This window comes from Spermophilus citellus (assembly GCF_964194105.1).
Source record: "Spermophilus citellus genome assembly, chromosome: 9".
NCBI classification, from domain to species: domain Eukaryota; kingdom Metazoa; phylum Chordata; class Mammalia; order Rodentia; family Sciuridae; genus Spermophilus; species Spermophilus citellus.
In genome coordinates, this window is record NC_138191.1 from 90,364,927 (window position 1) to 90,378,370 (window position 13,444).

General features: G+C 34.0%; 1 protein-coding gene across 3 annotated transcripts in view; it reads right to left on the reverse strand.

Annotated features, from left to right (window-relative positions):
- NFIA (nuclear factor I A) overlaps positions 1 to 13,444 on the reverse strand; it is a 356,321-nt gene that overhangs the window by 220,646 nt on the left and 122,231 nt on the right. The window lies entirely within an intron of this gene.

Genomic DNA, 13,444 nt, shown 5'->3' on the forward strand with positions numbered 1-13,444 from the left:
TGAAGCCTGGTCCAAGCCAAGGATGCACAGATGGGTGGATACAGCTGCAGCTCCTCTGACAGGCTGTAAAAACCCGCTGGGACACTTTCCCCAGCTCTGTCTATCCATCTTGTGAGCTGGTGCAACTCCACCTTGCTCAGGGCTTTGTTGAGTATGTCACAGGACTTTGGCCAAAATGTTACAATCCGAATGGGTCTTATTAATGGAATGAAAAATGGGCTCCCAGAGCACAAATCAGCACAGATCACATGTTTTTCCTGAAATGACTGACAATTCTAATCAAAAAGAACATTATAATAGGGTTTTTTAAAAAAAAAAAACCCTCAGAAATAGTGTATTCAGACTCTCTTCAGCAGGGTGAATGAGTCAAGTTACTCAATAGGATCCATTCAGACTGATTAAATTGGAACCAAGCCAAAACAGATCTTCAAGATCTGAGAGATAGTGGTCATTGAGCCAGGAAGAGGGAACTGGCCTCAACTGAGAATATACAGACCACAGTACTGATGGGAAATAATAAGCTGGACAGTCCAAAGGCTAGCACAGAGATTTATAATAAAGCTCTAGACGTAAATCATCATATCTCACCTTATTTAAAACATAGGATAATTAAACTGAAACACCTGCTTATTCTCCCAGCAGAGTCCATTTAAAGATTTTAATTAGGAATAGATCAGAGTTTCTATTCTGAAGTTTTATTTACTTATTAGTTACTTTGTCTGACTTTCAAAAAATGGTTAGAGATGATTCACAAACATGTTAAATATACCCATACACATACATATAAATTTCAGGCCACAAAAGAAGAAAAATATGAACCCAAACTGCAAGATTTAAAGATGCAAAGTGTGTGTGGGGGGGGGGCAGGGGCAAAATCCTAGGCTGAAATAATCTGCTGAGGTTTAGAACTAAATTTATCTTAGAGTTCCTTGGGAGCCAAGGCAAAAAGGGAAATAAGATATTATATAATTCTTTTGTTCTGATCATAGAAGGCATAGCATCTTTCCAGAGTAAAACTTTCTCTGTTGTCACTTTTAAAGAGAACAAATCAGCCTTCAAGATTCCAGCAACAAATCATGCCTATTCTGCACGATTCCTGACCTAGATTGCCAAAGATTACGAAATCAAGCTTGATAAATAAATTATGAAACTGCTCAACTAATTTCTAAACTAAACAGAAAGGGAAAACCAAATGAACAAACGTTTCCAAACATTGAAAAGTTAAAACCACCCAAAATAAAAATTGAAACCAGTGGCAAATAAAGCCAACCCAAATCTCAGCGAACCAGAATCACAAAACCCTGTCGCTACAGGCTTGGGAATAAAATGCAGCTTGTCAGTCAAAGTGTCTATCTATGGCATATGGGTAAAGGTTTCAGTCTGCTATCTCCAGGCTCATCTTATGGCAGTGGTTCAACACCAGTGAATGGTGCTTTAAACAAAGGAGAGCTCATTCAAAATGGGCATTTGTGAGTTACCGGTCAGTGTCGCCACTTCGAAGTTTGTCTGAGTGAAAACTATTGGCATGGGAGAAATGAAGTGCAGCTCCCAGGCCTTTGGAGTTTCCTAAGTGCTGAAAAGCAGCCGGGAGGTTAGAGCTGGCTGGTCAGAATGGCACACTTGGCTGAATGCACAGCCAGGTGGCTTGGGCATATTGGCAAACAACTGGCAACCTGCCCAATACATATGGCTTAGATTGCTTTGCTCTTCCCACGAAGCCTTCTTAGACTCTTGAGCAAGCATTCGTTTTAGAACAAAATAAATCTGAATGTTAAATAAAATCTTTTAATAATATCTGTCTGATGTAAAAATTCTTTTACCAAAAATAAAAATAAAAATATGGTATGAGGTTGTTGCCAAATGCATAAATTAAAGCATTTTTTTTGAGGGGGGAGCCTTAGCAGATCCTTTTCCAATTGCCTTTGAACTCAATTATTTGAAACTTTCCATTTCACAAGGTTAAAATGACCCCTGAAATCCCTGGGAAATAGGGTTAATGTAACATTTAGGGAAGGCTGCCAAGGGGTCAGGTGACCATGAATTCTTAATGAATACATAAAAATACAAAATTAGTAGAGCAACAATGAAAATGAACACCAGATACATTTTATCAAGGAACATTATTAAATTTTGATTGACAGATAACACTGAAAGGTGTTAGTATGGTCTATCATGTAAATACATATCTGGAGACTTGTTAAAACACAATCTTTAAGTGCTAACTACTGAGGCACATGTTATCCTAGAATTCACCAAGAGGCTCTTTAATGTTGATAGCATGATGAAAACTTTAGGTTTAATAATCCCAGCTGGTCACTAATCTCCTATAATGCTACTATAGAACCACATTAAATATTCCACAAATACTGTTTTCCTTCTGGAGTTGGGTTTTCCTTTGTCACGTGTGTTTGCTGGACATACAGCATTTCATTTTCATGTACTGAGTATCTTCAAAATATTAACAACCGGGAGCTGTATATGTGGCTCAGTGGTAGAGCACTTTCCTAGTGTATGTGAGATTCCAGGTTCAATTCTTCAGCACCCTTCTACCCCCACCACACACAGTATTAACAACTGATACATTAGCTAATTAGATTACACAGAGTATTGTCAGGATCCTGTTCCAGTTATAATAATTTTTAAATATATGTTCATGGTCTCTTAAACTTGTGAGCCATTTATCTAATAGACTGAGTTAAACCTTCTGGAATTACTATAGTCTATCCAGTAAGAAGATTAGGGTTGGTATTGTACTGGGTGTGTGTATGTGTGTTTTTAAAGATATTTAGATCAGTAATAGCTCAAATACCAAAATAAATTCCTCTCTCATACTAATGAAGACTTCATATACTCATGAATCTAAAATTTCTTATATAGATGAAAACATATACATTATGGTAGAAAAAGAATCATTTGTGCTTATTTAGAAAATACTGACAATGTCAATCTTAGATGAGAACAAGCAAACTTCCTTTTTGTGAGAAAAAATAAAATTTCCTGCAACAGTTGTTCCATCTGTTTCTTATGGAAAAAAAAAATAATCTAGGCACAAAAAAACTCATGCAATGCCTTTACACTGAATACTTACTTTTGAGTTTTAGGTTAAAACCTTTCAATCAATTCCTTTTCACAGACTCCCCCCATGTGAGGGTAGGGAGGGGGAGAGAGGGAAAAAATGAGGGGGAGGGAGGGAGACTTGTTTTGAGGAATGGGGCAACTTAAATCACAAGCATTCAATGAATTCCTATGTCATAAATCTGGAAAATATTTTTAAAGTCCGTTTCTTGGTAGAAATAACAGAATAAAAGAGCTTCATTAACAAAATCTTTCTAATACTCACAATTAGAGGGTGAAAGGAATGGAGACCTTTTTAAAATGGAATTTGGACCATATGAAATGACCTTTGTAACACCATATTTTCAACAGTCTCATCCTCTCCTCAATCAGCAAGTAGTAGTACCACTTAAAGCTTTATTAGAACATCTTTTTGCCGACTTGGAAGAGCTCCAGGCAACTCTGTCTTCCAAGGACACAGTCTGAAGTCCTTAGAGTACATTGTAATGGACTATATGGAGAACAGAGGAGGTGAGACAATGGAGCCAAGCACACTGCCTCTGGGACAAAGTCCACAGTCAGTGAACACTGGTACTCAGTGGGGACAGGAACATACTACTTTTTAAGAGCTCCAGATGAGCAGAACAGTCAGAAGAAAGGTGATGTTTATACCAAAGGGCCTGAAACAGAGTAAGTTTCTTCACTCAAATGTACAGAAAGACTAAGGGGTATATAATTTTTTTCCAAGTGTGATATGGAAGGTTAATGGAGGTTAGAAGAAAAAAAAAAAGAGTTCTACTAACAAATAAATTTGGCCACTGCTAGGTTAAACAAAGTTACCAGACCTTAGACCCTTTAATTTATTATGTATACCATGACTCTCCAAGAGGGACAACAGTATGCATATATATTTTAAACTTATTGCATAAAACAACAACAAATTTTTCCATGGAGTATGGCATAAGACATAAGTATTATGAAACATTTTGATTAGTGTTGATTTAGAAGTTTTAAAAGTTAAATTTAAGTAAAAAATTGTTTAAAATTAAAATGAAAAGTTTAGTTCAAAATTAAAAAAAAAACTAATTTAGAATCTTAAAAAAAAAAACTAATTGAATTTCTTTGAAATTTTCCCTATTTTAAACTCAGCAACTGACCTTTCTGTTTTCTCTCTTGATAAGGAAAATGCTATTCTATCAGCCTAAAAGTCCCTTCCTCACCCACGAAGTCTCCAACTCAAGCTTTTTCCTTCATGTTAGGCAGGAACCATCTGGTAGCCTGTAAGTGGAGAGGCCAGTTTTCAAACATGCTGGTTTTTGAATGTGAGCTTTAATTACTTAAAACAAAATTTAAGGTTAATATTTCTAGGAGGTTTCTGTAATTATGTTTTAGTTGGTCTCCTCAGAAAACCTAAGACAACCTTGATTTTGGTGGTAAAATTGGGTGATGAGAAAACGTGAATTTGAATAAACAGAAATACAGAATAGGGGTGGAGAACAATAATTATTTGTCTAAATAAAATTACTGTTTAATACCAAATGAGAATCCCATACTCTGAGACAAAAAAAAAAAAAATTAGAAGAAACAATTTTGGTATTATGTGGAATCTAAGAAAAAAGTCAAAAAGTAAAGGAAAAAAATCTCAATATAATTTGAAATGTTTATCTTACAGTTCTAAAAATTAGTTAATTTGGGGAATTTAAAGTAACCTCATTTTATATTCTAAATTCCCTACTTACCAGACTTGAAAAGCTAAGTTTGTACAGGTACAGCATCAAAATCCAAACTGTCTCCTGGCAGAAGTGGAGGGAGAAGTTCTCCGGCTCAGAGCTGCGTGGGGAGCCTTTCATAAAGCTACTTCTGAAAAACTGACACAAGAATATGTTTGGATCACAGCTTATTTTCCTGGTAAACATTTGTTCTGTTTTATTTTTGCCTCTGGACTCTGCCTATTTCCTGCCCAAAGACTAGTCTCACCTAATGGTAATAAAGAATTTAGTTCTTGGTTCAGACTCCCGAAGAAAATGTCCTTTCAATAGGGCAATTTTATTTAACTTAATTTTAAAAGAACTGCTGTTAAAAAAATTCCAGTTAAAAAGAAAAATTAAACAGTTCTAAAAATAAACAATACTTGGTTAAACAAATACACAGATTTAAAGCATATGGGTAAAAATGAATGTTAGTATAAACATGCAGCAACGTTTTTTCCCCTTCAAAAAATCTCAGAGCAGAAACAAACAAAAAAAGTTATTTGGATTTAAATTGTGAGTCCGTTTTAAATAAGTAATCATCTTTTTTACTCAAGAAAAAAACATTTGTATAGCCTCAGAAATCTGCTTCATTTCAATCTTTGTGTAAAACTGCACATGAAAAGTATATTTATAAAAGAAATACCAGACTTGGAATTATTTATGTCATTGTTGCACATATATAATAAATGAGAGCTCACTGGAGATAGATATATATTTCTGTCCTAAAACTTATTCTAAAAAGTTTTCATTTCTAATTGAATCACATTTTAAAGTTAAAAAAAAAACTTTTTTCAATATAATTGAGTTTTTCCCATACTTTTGCAAAACAGGATCTAGCTTTTTAACAGATGTGCTCAATTTTAAATATTCCTGATTAAAGTTTTTAGTAAGTTGTAAAATACATGTTCTCAACTCAGGCTCCATTCTCTTCTCCAAGTTAAAGGAAGACTGTGAGAACTGAACCCTTCAGCTCTTGTTAACATTTACCCCAAAAAGGAAAACTAGAACTGTATGAATCTGCATTCGACAGGTGCTTCAGGAACGAAACAAACAGGTTGAAAATATAGAGAGGAAAAAAGACAAGATACACAGACACCCAGCTGCAAGACTCTGAATGGTACAACAGAAGCCCGAGACATGAAATGCTAGTCACTTCACTTTCTTTGCAATCGGATACCCTTGGTTTTATATTTAATATTTTACATCATTGCTATGAGAATGTTCTTTGAAGGTATTGCTTCAGCCAACTAAGTTAAAAAAGATACATAAGAAGAAACACATGAAACTTTTTAACTCCTTTGTAACAAAAAAGAGCCCATACGATCCATTTCTACAGTAAAATTTAAAACAAGTCGATCATTTTAAAAACTTCTTGTAGTGATGATATTTGATGTAACTTTCAAAAAAGTATCTTGTTTTAGTGAACATTTTGAATTAAAATGTTGTACCGAGTTCAGAGTGCTTTTGAAGCCCAAAAACCAAATGTTCAATTTTAACAAACCAACAATGTCTGTTCATTTTGCCCAAACCTTTTCAGCTTAAATATTCACAATGTGCCATTATTACTGAATCATTATCTGCCTTTAGCTCTGACAACAGCATCATACGGGCTATGAAAGGCTCCTTTCTTCTCGTGATTAGTCCCTAAAACATTTCCTCATCTTACAGTGCTTTTCAGCTTCCCAGAATGCATTGCTCAATTACAGTGCTGAAATTAACTGTATGCCACTCTTATTTATTGAGAAAAGAATAATCAAGTACTCCAAACCATGTCATGGGTTGCCCAATTTTATATCAAATTTCAAGAAATAAAAATATTAACTCTTTCATGATGTCAAATTTTATATCCACCATTTATATTTAATTTGGGGGTTATGTCTTACAACAGAATCAAAAGTTTGGATTTCTAATGTTCTTTGTAACGTACAGCTTTTATAATAAATTCTAAGTGCCTATGGAAGGTTTGTTATTTTTAAAAATTTATGAGTATCTTAAAGTAAGTTTTCATTGGGGTCCTTCTTAAAATCAATTCTTCTTTGCTTAGCAAAGTCAGAGTTCCAGTTACTTCTGCTTGCACTATGTGGAACTGTTTCAGAAACTTATTTCTGAAAGCAGGAAACAGACATAAATGAAAGCATTGAAATTAAAGTTCCAATTTCTCAGTAATTTTGTTTATACCACTAGATAGCACCTCTTCCTCAGTAATAATAGTAATGTTATTAAGAAGAGAATTTAATTTTTTAACATATGCTCTTCAAATAACTGTTCCTCTATTATTATTTGAACTCAACATTATGAATTAAATTTTCCAACCTTCAGATATTATTGTTTTTGTTTTGAGAAGCTATCTTCAAGTACTTAGTAAATTTTAAAATAGATTTTAAAATAGATTGCATATCAAATACTACAGTTGAAATATACTTAAAAGATGTCTTAGGTAAACAAAAACAAAAAGCACAGAAAACAATGAGTTAAAAATATGACTGTACTCATATTGTGAATACATGTATGAAAAGGAATGGGACTATGTAATACATGGATCTTTATTTATTTGTTTTATACCTTTAGCCAACAGAAGATTGTAAATAAAAACACTTTTTAAACCTCAGAGATACTTACTAACCCATGCATACATTAATCATTCATACCGCATGATTATTGTTCAGTATTTTCTGCAATAACAAATTGGAGGGTGTGGGGGTTATTGTGGGTTTCAGCAAACCACATTCTATTTAGGCAAAGCCAAGTATTAAAGAAAGGCCTAACTTGCCAAACCAAGATAAATACATGCCATTATTATGATTACATAAAAGCCACTGTTCTCAGCATTACAATTTCTCTTATAATTGGCACTATTATAATTAAATGGATTCATATGTTTACAATTCTTCTTTGAATTGTAAAGTGATTTAGCAATGATAGTGTCTCTAATTTCTTTTAACTATACTGACAAACTTCACTTAATCAGTGGTCTAAATACCACATTGCCACAATAAATTAGGTAAATACCCAGTAAAGCTGAATTGCTATTGAGTTTAAGTATGTTATAATAAGGTAGCAAGTAACTTCTTCAAAGCCTGTTGCTGGACTAGCCCTCAAACCCACAAATTGGAGAGGATGGAGCAAAGCATGCCAATGCCATTTAAGATATTCTTTGGTGGACAGGGAAGCAACATAGGGAAAGTACATGTGTACATGTACAAACACACATGTATACTAACAGGGTTAAAACCCCATGGGATTGGAAAACAAACAGGAAGTGACAGATGATTACAAAAACTACAAATACTGATATTGTGGGTTTCATAGTCCTTCTTCTTAAAACTCAAGGAATCCTGCACTCATTTTTCACGACCCGGGACACAGAGGCATTAAATATACCCTGTATTACTGGAGAATATCAATGGGACATGCCATAATTTTACCTGCTAGCCCCAAATGGAAGCTATTGTGCTTCATTATATTATTTAAAATAATGTATGACAGTTGATATTTTCTTAAATATAAGATAGTTATAAGCTTAATAACTGGATTACTAATACATGTTTAGAAATAACTGAAGTTAGTAAACTGAGAAAAATATTCAAACAATGATAAAGGGTACAAAGGAACAGTTGATTAATTCTGTATCTGTTAGCTTTGTTTAAAAAAATGTATTTAAAGCACAATTTAATATTGCTTTTTTATAAAATGACCAGTAAATAAACAATCATAGTTTTGCTATATGGATATTAATGCCACATTAATTATTATAGAAAACTTGCAAACAAATTCATTATCCATCACAGAACCGATTTCACAAATAATGGTAACTTATATATATATCATAAAATACAACAAAGTTACTAAAACAATTCTGTAGAAGAATACATAGCATGAAAAGGTGTTTATGAAACAGCATTAATTTTTTTAGAAAGATTTCAAAACTACACATACACACATATTCAGAAGACTAAATCCCCAAATAGTAAAATTTTAATAATTATTTTTCATGGTAAATTTATTGTCTTTTCCTCTAGATAATTTTATCTTCTTCTTTTTACTAGAATATATGTTACAAATTTCGTATCAGGACAGATAAATTATGTAATATCAAACAGAAATAAGGTTTTGTTGTTTTTAAAAATAATATGAAAAAAGACACTTGTGCTCTAGACCTTTAAATCACTTCTATGAAATTTTATCCCAATAGTAAATGGGTTTTAGAAAAGTTAGCATTACTTTGTGCGTGGTAGTATTAATTACCATTTCCTAAATTGTATTATATTTCCAAATGCTACAAGGAAAAGAAGTCTAGAAGACCAGTAGATATGGACTGCTATTAGAATACTTCTGTGAAATTCTTTTTTTAAAAAATCTTACCATAAGATTCACACAGAAAAATGAAGTAGAAAAAATTTAAAAACCGTCAAGAAGCACACTGAGAGCCAGAAAGATTATGTGGTTTTACCCAAAGGATACATAATTTAGTTAACACTCCTAGTTGAAAAATATATGATTACTGGATTGGGACTTGTTCTTTCCTCGATGGTTCTTCAACTGACTTCTTTGTAGAGTTCATAAGAAACAAGTAAAATTAGTCAGTAGTAATTTAAAACAACCCAAGTATAATGAATACATAGAAGTAAGGCAAAACATGCTTTTTTTTTTTTTTTTTAATGTTCTAAACGATGAATGAAAGCTCAAAGCTGTCTGGTTTGGTTTCCAAGTTTCAATGGAGACACCAAATTTCCAGCCAAAATTGAAGCAAAAATTTTTTAAATCCTCTAAAAATGCAAATTCCTTTAAAAAAAATGTAAAGATGGCTTTAGAAAAACAGCAGTTCCACCACAAATACTTTACAATGCAGGCTCCCTGCAAAGTTGTGGGACACCATGTGAACTGGGAAAAGAGGAGCCAAACAAGTATTTAATAGTCATAATTTTTGATGTTTGAACATTGACAAAATTAACTAAATTTCCTTGTCCTCTCACACTTATTCCCCTGGATAAAACAGCTAATAACTACAAAAACAATATCTAGATATTTACTCTTTAAAGCAATGAAAAAATACTTGAAATACAAAACTTTCTTGAACATCATAGTTGTTCAATACTTATACACTAGATGAATGCAATGGATGGATGAAATTCAGGGCAAATTTACAGAAATCATTGGGACAGTATAATGCATGTAAGAATCACACTGGACATCTGATTTGCATTCAGAAGTGACCACCCTGTCGAGGTGAAAACCACCACTAAATCTGACTTTCAGTGGTGTTATGTCTCATTGACAGTGTTTCAAAAACAACAGATATGAACATGCTCCAGATACAGAAGAACTATCTATTTAAAAGTAAACAAACAAACAAAAAACAAAAACACCTTTCCAAGTGAGGCTGGAAATTGTAATCAAGGCAAAAAACAAACAAACAAACAAAAAAAAAAAAACACCAAAAACCCACTACTTCCACTCACAAGGTCTGAATATTTCAACCTATGTATTGAATCATGATGGGTCAATCCAACAATGATGTAGAAATTTACTAAGAGCCTATATTAGAGTTCCACAAACTGGTGCCCAGCTATTTAGCAATGTCTTTTATTGCTAATTTTCCCAACTGTAACTAAAATATTTCAATGTAAAGTCAGTCTCCCATGGCTTTTATGATCAACCTGAGTCTTCCATGGATACCTCCACAACACACACACATACATTCTCTCTCTCTCTCTCTCTCTCTCTCTCTCTCTCTCTCTCTCTCTCTCTCTCTCTCTCTTCCCCCCCCCTCCTCTCTTCTCCTCTCCTCTCCTTTTCCTTTACCCCCTCCACCACACACTTTCACAGGATAAAAAACAGGAGGAGGGAACTAATCTTTTGAGCAACAGCAGAGTCTTCATGCCTGTTATGAAAATAAATAAAATAACCCTCCCCACTTCCACCCCATCCACCCAAAAAATCTGAGGTTAATAATCTATGGTATATTCCACACACTATGATTAATCTTGTGCTCCCTCTGGTTTGTCTGATGAGGGATCTAATGGACAATGTGTCCTGGGCACTACCCTGATGGGGTTGCTGGGTTCCTCCAGTGCTCCATTTAAAGTGGTAACTCTAATAAAATACCCTTTTAATAACATACCTTATAAAACCTTTTATGCCTGGTAATTGTTGATAGATCAAACAACAACACCATTATTAAGTTACAATATTCACATATTTTAGAAATTATGGTAAAGTGAAAAGCAGAATTAATTAATTGTCAATCCCTGGTTTGGATCATTGATTTCCCATTGTTGAATACTATAAGGTGTCTCCAGGGAGTGCAGGGTTCATGCAGTCTCAGTTTCCATTGGGTAAAATATAAAATGAACTCCACTCACTATACAATAAAATTTCAGTGAATATCAATATTGATATTTTTATCTTTGGACAAATCAAAAATGCAAGCATCAGGGTCATCATTAGGATCATATTAAACTTTTGGGTCTTCTCTCTCTTTTGGAAATGATGAAATCCATGGCCTCTTTTTCCAGAAAAATAAATATACTTCAAACATAGGCCACTTTATGCATCAAGTAGGGGATTCTCATATCTCTTGATGTCAGTATATGAACATTAGGCAAAGAACCTGATTTTCATCAGAATACCCTCAGAACTTCAAACACATCTTACAACTGTAAAATATTCAGAAGATGCAGAGGCAAAAAGTGAATCATCAATGCATTACCAAAAAGAAGTGGTACCTCAACTATAAAACATGTCTCTGCATATTTAGATATATGTGTCCCTCTGTTTTAATTACATAGCAACGGTGGTAAACATCCTTAGAAAGTGATACTGAAGTAATGAAACACTCAATTACTCAGGAGATTTCTGTCTTAAGCTCTTGATGAACAAAAAGGAAAACAGGATTCATCGAGTATCTTCTATGTGCCAGTAATTGTGTTACACATTTTTTAGGTATTGTCTCATTTCTTCTTAATAACAATGCCATTATATAGATATCAACATGGTCCTTTTTAGAGTTGAAGAAATTGAACTTAATGGATAATAAGCAGCCTGCCTTAAGTTCTTATGTGGTGGAGCTCAGGGTGTATAATGTCCAATCTTAGGCCCATGCTCAGCCTGGTTTATAAACCAGAAGTGAGATTTATTCTCATTCTGCAGTAAGACTATAAAGAAACCTTTCCCCTCCAAAGTAAAGGTTAATCGTGTATAGAGTTGTGAGACAAATATTTCGTATCTTCTTTTGACCTGTGCCTGCCAAAGTTCCATTTCCCAATCTTGAGCTTTTCCCAACAAGATCCAGAGGGACCTTCCCCTCCTGGCTACAGTTCTGTCATGGGTTATTAACCAAAACTTGCACTTTTGAACAGCTCTTGGAACACAGCTGAGGGAATGCCAGAGAAAAAAAATACAGATCACCTGTCCTAACCATAAATTTCATAATTACTCATAGTTCTCTTCCAGGCATAATTATGCACATTAATAGAGGTCATACAGTAGATACTGATATTCAAGAGTTTCATCAATCCCCTTTCAAGAGAATATATATACAGTTAAACAAAATAGAACAGTAGAGATAACTGCTACATGCTGATACCAGAAATCATGAATGGATTCCATGGATTCCACACATTAGTTTCAGAGGCAATTCATTTACCTGAGCAATCAGCTGTTTTGCTAAATTGATCAGTTTTTCAAAATAAAATTTACTATTCAATCTGGCTGAAACATTGAAGCCTCTTCATTTCAAGGGCCAATTGCGACAACTCCTATGCTCTGCCATGACACTCCATCTGCCTGTGGCTCAAAATAAGGAGAGACCTTTCTTTGAAATTCCTATAGCCACTTAGATATTCTTCGCATATACTTCTTTATTTGGAGGTTTTGGTGTGGGAGATAAAAAACGAAACCCACAGTACTGAGTTGGTAATCCCAAGAGCTATGCAGATGTATCTTTTAGGAAAATATGATGTGATGACAGCACTGGATGATGACACAAACCCCAAAACTCTTCAAGAAGTACAAACCACATATTCACCCAAACTACACACAGTGGTGCTCAATAAAGGCCCAAGTTTCTGATGGAGGGAATGGGTAAGTAAACTAAACTCCTATGAAAAGGTTCAAATGTGCTAGACATCACCATCAGCACCATCCAAAGTTCATAACTGTCAATCTTTCTCCTAGTACTTTCTATCATCAGCCATCAAGGGGAATTACACTTTTTAAAACTTTTTTTAAAAATTACACTATTTTTTAAAACCCATCAAGAATATGAAGGGTTTACTTATTCAAAGCAAGCTCTATATGTACTGACCACATGTGCCTAAGTTTGGGTCCTCATGCTTTTCTGTTCAGAGTTCCAGTTTGGGTCAAAGGGCAGAGTTTGATGTTGAGTCATCGTAAAAAGAGGAGAACAAGTGTTAAGATCCTTACACTGGCATATTGCTGAAGTTAATAAACAGTTATTTTGTATTTACCTGTTTTGCACAGGAAATACAAAAGAGAAGTCATTTATAGGTCAAATAGCATCATCCTATTTCACTGCATCTTGATAGATATGAAATTATTTATTGCACCTACCTGAATAAGTTACATTTCTATGATAATGGTGAGGTTTACTTTAAAGGTCTTTTATGTTTAATGGGCAT